Raw genomic sequence first — 9,161 nt, 5'->3', positions numbered from 1 at the left:
TTTTTCCATTCATCAACACTTGTTAAAGGTTATATCTTAGTAGAAAGTACATCTTAGTAGAGTTTCAGTAAACCTTTTCCATAATGTTGTCTGGTGAGTTATTTTAAACAAACAAGATTCTCTCACTACTTATGGAGGAAGTGACTTTGTGCTTTCTCTGTGGGGAAGTAAGTGTAAATGTGTCATTTCTGCTGGTGTGATATTAAAAGTTTAGCTCAGTATTTGATGTCTCGAGAAAGAACTCAAAAGCAGATTTTATCAATTAATTTCTACAACAGTGCTTGCAGTTATTTGATATGTGATGTAGGCGTTGAAGGTGTATTGATTGATCTCGATGAATTTAATTGGTGCAGATCTATAAACAGCATTTCAAAGAGATTTGCGGGTCTCTGCAAAAATATCATTGAAATGTACTAATCAGGTATAAAAAGCATCAAAAAGACTAATAGAACATAACAACAAGGAGCAGGAGTAGGCCATCTGGCCCGTCAAACCTGCTCCGCCATTCAATAAGACCATGGCTGATCTTTTAATGGCCTCAGCTCCACTTACCCGCCCTCTCATTGTAACCCTTAATTCCTTTATTGTTCAAAAAATATCTATCTTAGCTTTAAAAACATTTATTGAAGTAGCCCCAACTACTTCATTGGGCAGGAGATTCCATAGATTCATAACCCTCTGGGTGAAGAAGTTCCTGCTCAGTTCAGTCCTAAATCTGCTCCCCCTAATTTTGAGGCTATGCCCTCTTGTCCTGGTTTCACCTGCCAGTGTAAACATCCTCTCTACATCTATCTTAGAGATTCCCTTCATAATTTTATGTTTCTGTAAGCTCCCCTCTTATTCTTCTAATGAATATAATCCCAGCCTAGTCAGTCTCTTCTCATAAATCAACCCCCTCATCTCTGGAATCAACCTAGCGAACCTCCTCTGCACGTCCTCTAGCACCAGCACATCCTTTCTCAAGTAAGGAAACCAAAACTGTGCACATTACCCCAGGTGTGGCCTCATCAGCACCAAATACAGCTGCAACATAATCTCCTTGATTTCAAGCTCAATCCCTTTAGCAATGAAGGACGAAATTCCATTTGCCTTCCAAATTACCTGTTGTACCTGCAGACCAACCTTCTGTGATTTGTGCACAAGGACACCAGGTGCCTCTGCACAGCAGCGTGCTGCAACTTTTTACCATTCAAGCAATAGTCCTTTTTACTGTTATTCCTACCAAACTGGATGATTTCACATTTATTAACATTGTATTCCATCTGCCAGACCCTTATCCACTTACAAAAAGTATCTACGTTCTTCTGCAAAGTTTCACAGTCCTCTACACATTTTGCTCTGCCACTCAGCCCCCTCAGGCAACTGTGTAGAGTTTGCATATTCTCCTCATGTCTGCATGGGTTTCCTCCGGGTGTTCTAGTTTCCACCCACAATCCAGAGATTCGCAGGTTAGGAGACCTGGCCATGCTAAATTGCCCATAGTGTTCAGGGGTGTGTAGGGTGTATTAGTATGGGGTAAATGTAGAGTAATAGGGTTGGGGAATAGGTCTGGGTGGGTTACTCTTTGCATGGTCGGTGTGGACTTGTTGTGTTCAAATGGCCTGTTTCCAAACTGTCGAGATTCTGATTCTTTGGTTCATCTTAGTGTCACCTTCAAACTTTGACACACTACATGTCGTCCCCAACTCCTAATCATCTGTGTAAGTTGTGAATAATTGCTGTCCCAACACTGATCCCTGAGGCACACCATTAGTCACTGATTGCCAGCCAGAATAGCACTAATTTATCCCCACTCTTTGCTTTCTGTTGGTCAACCAATCCTCTATCTATGTTCATTCCTTCCCCATAATGCCTTGCATCTTTACCTTACGCAGCAGCCTTCTGTGTGGCACCTTGTCAAAGGCCTTTTGGAATGCAAGTACACCACATCTACTGGGTCCCCTTTATCCACCATGCTCATAATGGTTGTTAGCTTTTATAAGTAACAGGCTTCATTATAGACACTAGGTAGTTTTACTGCAACAGTACAAATCCCTGTTTAAATTGTATTGGCTGGACTGTGTACAATTCCAGGGACCATATCTCAGAAAAGGTTTTGACTTTGAGGACAGCCCAACTCAGATTTTCAGAATCTGTCACAAGTACTCAAAGCCTTAGATTCTGAGGACCGATTGCATGGGCTTGTTTTGACTTTCCTGGAATATTGACTATTAAGGGGTGATTTGTTTGAGAGGTTTAGCAAGTTGAAGGGATCTGATAAAGTGCAGAGAAGTATTTTGGTTTCTGCTGAGGTGGGAGTCTAGAACAAGGGGACAAAACTTTAAAATCAGAATTAATGTTATTCAAGACAGGAAGTCATGAACAAGTAAGGAATGAGATCATTGTTCAATTAAAAGTATGAAACCTGGGATCAATAGATATTTGCTAGACAAGGATACAAAAGAAAATGGAGCCAAGGTTCTGATCAACTACAATCTCATTGAATAGCGAAACGAATAAAAGGAGCCAAACAGTCAATTGCTCTTCCTTATATCACTCTTACCACATTGAAAGAATAATGCACAAGCTGTGTGAATCAATGGGGAGACAAACTAGAAAAGTGATGATTAGTAGTTGCAGCAATTTCCAAATTTATTTGCTTTATACAATGACGCCTTAGACAAAGGACGAAGTTCGGTGCTCCAGCGTAGGCTCTCCGTGTTGCACTACTGTATTTGGTGTTTGTGTAGATTTGGTATTCAGAATGATGTTTATTCTCAGATTCTGAAGGCTGGAATGGAGATGTTTGCTGATGTCAAGAACAAAAGGAAGAAAGTGAATGAATAGACATGTTGTACACTGAGGGAAGGGAGCTCAACTTCTGGATGAAATTGCAGGAACCAAATCCAACAACAACAACCTCATGTATTTATATAGCACCTTTTTGAGTAATACAATATCCAAAGGCTCTTCACATGGATGTAAATCAATACCCAAATAGTGATACAGCTGGGGCTGAGAATATGTTCTAAACAGCAAGTATATGTGTAAAAAGCTTTTGCAATTAATTGTATTGGTTATTATGGGGAGAAAAAAGTCCTGAGGTAGCATATGGGAACTACATTAGAGGTTTGACGTGGAGTCTCTGCTTTCAATGTAATCAGAAAACTGCACCCGTTTTGAGAAGTCCTTTCTTCCCGTGAGGTTTTTGCTTAAGTTCATTTGAGTATCGCCAAACACAAAATCTGCCAGAAACCAGTGCAAAAGGGTATTTGCTTTAAAACTTAATTTAAAATAAAAATAAACTTTGCTTTAGAAATATTCTTTGAAATTTAAGAGCGCTAACTTGGTAAAAATAAATAACCCAGCTGAAAATGAGCTCATCACACAATAAAGATCAGCATTTTAAAATCAGTGTCAATCCAAACATACCTTGATTACTGAAATATATTGTTTAAAAAAAATGCATCATTATTTCCAGTTAGTTTGGGGTGCAGTCGTCTGTTCTTCAATCATTTTTTCTTAAGCATTTGAAAAAGTTTAATTGAACCTAAAATAACCAACTTTACTTTTGGAACTGCCCTCGAGAGATGCAAATGATTGCAATTAAATAAATTATTTATTTGGTCCAGGAACTTGGTCAGCTTTGAGGCACGGTCAGCTCTGTGCTCAACATTTTTTAAAGTAGTAATGCGAAGACTCATAGCAGGCTTGCATTAGGTTCAATATACCTTCTGCTTAAAAATCACTAATATTTTGTGCCAGTTGCTCCAGTATCAGGTAAAATGTTCCAGAAAACACCAGTGCAAAGAAATGAGATGTTTGCCTGAAATAATTAAGTCAACAGATCTGTAAACAGTTGCTTGGGGTTAATGTGACAGCAGATGTCATCTGTAGTAGAACAGTGAGCATTTCTTGGAGTTGCATTTAGAAATGGACGTATAGCTGCACTTCGTTTCTAAGTTCAAAATACTTTTGAGATTCTATGAACTAATGGACATGTTGTTCTATTGGGATGTGTGGAGCATCTGTTTCTACTTCACAAAGCAGATCCATATTTAAGTTATGACATCCAGACTTCACAGTGAAAAACATACTAACTTTACTCCTATAAAGCAAACAAACCCTACAAAATTAGCTGCTGTTCTTCATATTACATTCAATAATTATTGCCAATTCAGCTGGCTTTAGGCAGTTTTTCATTGTTCTCCAATTATATCTGTTAAATTCTTAATTAATGATGAGAAAGAATGATTCGTAAAAATATTTTGTAAAGACAGAACAACACCGGCATCATAAAGGTAAAAGGTTGCAGTTTGGTCAGCTGCACAACCACAGTGGCAAATGTCCACAAAATACGCATGTGAAAATGGCTTCTTTAAAAAAAACTCAAAAGTTCTTTCCCCTCCCCCAAACCCACAAACACGGCCCTTTGTATCTTAGAACCTGAGAAACAATTCTCAGCTGGAACATGCTCAAAAACCAAAGCTGATCTCAGTCTAGCCCATTAAACAGCTTGTGAAATAGCGCACTCTCACTCACACACACACACGCACCCTTACAACGTGCTGTCAAGTGACTCTCTCTCTCTCTCTCTGCTGTGCAACTTGAAGTAGCAAACTGCGTAAGAGCAAGTGCTCTGTCTAGTTATATAAACTTATGGAGTAGAGCATCCAGAAGAAAATCCACCATCTGAACAAGAAAACTAGATCTTATTTTCTAACTGACGTTCTGCCAAATAGCAAAGGTAGGAAATTTTAGTTTCCATCTTTTCACTTTGTATATGATTCTTATTACATGTGTACATTAAGCTAAAGAAGTCTCTGCATTTTTACAAACAGAATCCTTTATACTTGAATAGGATAGAACTTGCAAAGCAAAACAGAATTGAAATAAACTATACGGGGTTTTTTTTGTGGCTTTTAGCTAATTAAAAGAATGTCTTAGCATTTTAAATGGTGCTAAATTCGATATATGTGTTTTATAAGCACAAAATGTCTTAATTTCATGCCACTTCAGTTCTGGAATTGACCATAGCAAATGTTTAAAATACCTATTAGGACAGACTTCAATAGTAGAAATGATGCCATATACAACTGAAAGAAGTTCCTATTAAAAACAGGTGGTGTCCTGACTACTTTACTGGCACTAAATACATTTTGAACAAAGAAATCACTTTATGTAAGAAATGCCCAAATGTAGTTTCAAATATTATTCACAGAATTGAACAGAATACGTGCTGTAATAGTCAGATGGTTAGAAAAGGTCAGGTTGGTGAATATGTTAAGGATCAGATTCACTACGTAAGTGAATGTTGTGGCCTGGAATTTGCACTCAAAAATCCGTCTTTTGGATAATACTTTAAACAGAGGACTCACTCAGGGAATGTAAAAGATCCCATTGCATCATTCAAAGAATACCAAGTGAGTTCTCCCCCGTGTGCTGGCCAATCCTTGTCCATTGACGGACATCACTTAAATGAAAAACAGATTATCTGGCCATTGTCTCATCGCTGCCTGTGGAATCTGCTGCACCCAAATTGGTCCCAGCCTTTTCCTGCATTATAATAGCGAGTGCACTTCAAATAACAACAAAGGTTGGAGAGTGCTTTGTGATGCCCTGAGTTTGCAAAAGGTGCTATATAAATGCAATGTTCTTTTAAATGCTTCTTTCCGACCAGTCACATCACAAGGATAATTTATGGTGCAAAAGTTGAAGAGATAGTGGCCACTTTCACCTGTTCTTGTGCTGTACCTGAATTTGCTCAAACCATAGAGCTAGTTATTTGAGGTCTTCAAACAGAGCCCCCATGCATATTAGCAGAACCCTGCCCTATCCAAAAGGGCATACATTGCAAATTTTCTACTTCGGTGTGGATTTAAAATAGATTTCAATTTGCACGCAATTTCTTTCATTTTCTGCTCTGTTGAAATGGGTGTGATTCCAATGTTGGAATTCAAATTTAAAAGCAGTGTGGGTAAAGCATTTAAACCCTTTTTTTAAACATGTGTGCATTTAATTCTCCAAACTTGAAGCATGTGAATCTATTAAAATATCTGTCTGTACTTTTCACAATGAAGGATTCGAAACTGTTTACAGTGTTGTTGTGCCTGGAATGACATTAGATAAGCCTTTTGATCAAAAAACTGTGAATGCTTGAAAACTGAACCATAAATCGAACAAATTGGAAATGTTCAGCAGGTATGGAATCGTGTTTGGATGGAACAAACAGTTATCATTTCAGACTGATCGCATTTAATTGGAACACAAAGCTTTTTGCTCAGAGTTAATGTATTTAATTCAATAGCAAACAGGGTGTGTATCCTTACAAGCCTTTTTAACGTAGATTTAAACATCATTTTCAATGATTTTGGGTAAAAGATCAGTTACATTGTTGTGAAATGAAAAGCAGCAAGATGGATAATTGCTGTTTGGGAGTGAGAAATTGACTTATATTTCTACAATGTTTTCATAATATATGATGAAAGTATTTGAAATGTGCTCACTTTGGTAACATGGGAACAAGGTAAACAATTAGTATACAGTTCTTTTGCACACACAGCCATGTTTTAGTGATATTGGTAGGAGGGATAATGGTCAGGCGACCAAAAATAACTTGTTACTTTCTTTGAAATCACATCATGAGATTTTTGATGTTCACCAGGGAGGGCAGATTGCCTCCTGGTCATTTCACCTGAAAGTCAGCTCCACCATTGCCAGTGCAACACTCCCTCAGTGCTGCATTGGAACACCAGCGTAATTTTGTGCTCCATGCTCTGGAGTGGAATTTAAATTCATAAACTTATGACTCAGGCAAGAGTTCTGCTATTCAGCCATGGCTGTGAAAATCTGTGCATGCAACTCTACTTCACAGAGTACACTACCTAAATTCCCTTGGGATAACTGCACTGAATGAGGGGTGGACCAGGCACATTGGGTCACATGGTGCTGTGTGTCTCAGCATATTATAGTCCATTTACTGCCTCCTAGAAGCAGTGCCAAGTGAGCCAATTCAACTCTTTTGTCTTGTGTCTACAAGAACATGATGAGTAGAATTCGTAGCAGCGAGTAATTATACTGATGATATTTTGTAAAGAGACTTGACAGTCAAGACAATGTTGGCACCATCTGATATATTACAGAGGCAAAGGTCAATTTTCAATTACATTGTACTCACGTTAATTTTCTTTGATGCCCCAACTCAATCTTATTAGATGCACAGAAAATCTGGGAGCCGATTAAGGCTGGCAAATTGGCATAGAATGGGCATAACTCCCAGAGTTTCACTGTAACAACAAATTCTACCCCAATTGTGTAACCTAATTACACAGAGTGGGAAACATGCTTCTCTATAAGAACACAAGAATGAGAAGGAGTAGATCATTCTGCTCTGCTGTTCAATTCAATCATGGCTGATCTGATTATCATCTTAAATCCACTTGCCTGCTGTTTGACTCCCTTATAAATCAAGAATGTGTCCAATTCAGCTTTGAATATATTTAAAACCCAGCCACCACTGATCTCTGGAGTAGAGAATTCCACAGATTAGCAATCTTGTGAGTGAAGGAATTCCTCCTTATCTCAGTTTTTTAGATGGGAGGCCCATTAATTTTTAAGCAATACCCCTAGTTCTAAATTCTCATGAGAGCAAACATCAACTCAGCATCAACTCTATGAAGTCCCCGGGAACTTTTTCTGTCTCATTGATGCCCAACCTCCCAATGACACTTCAAATACATTCCAACTTCCTATTCTTCTCAACACTAATGGGTGCAGGTCCAACTTGCTCAACATATAAACATGCAAGACATACGTTTTTAGATCTAATACTAATATGTCCACTGAAGAATTGCAGTAGTCTGTTAAATATTCTTCAGAATGTGTTTTGGAAGTAATACAAGTCTTTCAAAACATGTTAGGAATCAATACTTACTTTCCGATATCATACCTTATACAGAGCTAACTTATGGGTTTAATTTGATCATTGCACGGATTGCTGCTTCAGTCCTGCTTCGTTGCTTGAATACATTTAACCCCCAATAGCAAACCTTTCTTCCCTCATCAAATATAAATTTTTACATGCAGCTTGAATTATTCTACAGGATCTACAGAAGGACATAGGCATAGTGAAATGAGGAACCAGCCACTACCAGCATTAATAGGTGGTATCGGTTATTCCTAGTTTATCTTTGTAGGTGTTGATTTTGCATTACATCCCATCACATTATCACATTCCACAAATACCAATGAAAATGTAGGTTTGAGTATGTTGCAATTTCATTCCAAAAATGCATCTCCAAACTGCTCGCAATTAAAGTTATTATTATATCTGAACTGTGTGCAGCAAAAAAAAGGTGGTTTCAAGTATTTGAAATGTAATCTGACTTAGCATCACAATCTGTCATAGATATTTCACATGTTAAAAACACCAAACCCTTCACATGAAGTATTTCAACAGGCTGACACTTGTTTCATTTCTCTAAAATCTGTTCAGTGCTGTTACAAAAACAGATACTTGTACTGATTAAAATATGAATTATTCCCTCAAAGTCAAAACATCCTTGTTTCATTTGCTTGCAGAATTCGTGATCCTAAAAGCTCATTTTGCATGTGTGCCCAGCTTTTGAAATCACAAATACTTTCTTTGAATGTGATTCCAACAAGCAAAAATAATAAAAATGTGGATATCATTTTGATTCCCATAGCAGCATTCTTGGTACCCACAAAATGGTCAATTTTGAACTGCATTTATTTACCACCCTGTGAGACTATTAGAAATCAGATGGATTGATTCGTCACATAAATTTACAGATAATGTGCAAAATGTAATCCAGCTCATGGGAATAGGCATCAAGACATTGAGAGGTGTGTGTGTGTGGCTTGTGAAGGGATGGGGGGGTGGGGTGTGATTTAGTGATGGGCACAATAGAAATGGGAGAACAGGTGAAGAGTGGAATTTGTCAACTCCCCAATCTCACTTGGGTGCAGGAAAGATGGCCATACCACTTAGAATGAAACCCTTAAATAACCAATTATAAGCCATTTAAGGATGTCTTCCTACTGTTGTTGATATTTTTACCAATGGGCGATGCCCTCTGCCAAGTGGAGACAATTGTCCGGCAAAAGCTCAAGGCCTCTAGCTGCTCCTCCAAATCTGGCATGTCAATCACAGATGGCAGCTG

At 38.1% G+C, this 9,161-nt stretch overlaps 1 protein-coding gene across 3 annotated transcripts in view; it reads left to right on the top strand.

The window, feature by feature from the left end:
• Nucleotides 1-4,507: 4,507 nt before the first annotated feature.
• col8a2 (collagen, type VIII, alpha 2) overlaps nt 4,508-9,161 on the top strand; it is a 169,146-nt gene continuing 164,492 nt past the window's right edge. For all 3 annotated transcript variants that reach the window (XM_060847191.1, XM_060847192.1, XM_060847193.1), the window contains exon 1: nt 4,508-4,726. The gene's annotated coding sequence lies outside the window, so the exon portion shown is untranslated. The remainder of the gene's footprint in view (nt 4,727-9,161) is intronic.

The sequence above is a fragment of the Hemiscyllium ocellatum genome, chromosome 30, assembly GCF_020745735.1.
Source record: "Hemiscyllium ocellatum isolate sHemOce1 chromosome 30, sHemOce1.pat.X.cur, whole genome shotgun sequence".
Lineage (NCBI taxonomy): Eukaryota > Metazoa > Chordata > Chondrichthyes > Orectolobiformes > Hemiscylliidae > Hemiscyllium > Hemiscyllium ocellatum.
This window is presented reverse-complemented; position numbering and strand designations above follow the sequence as displayed.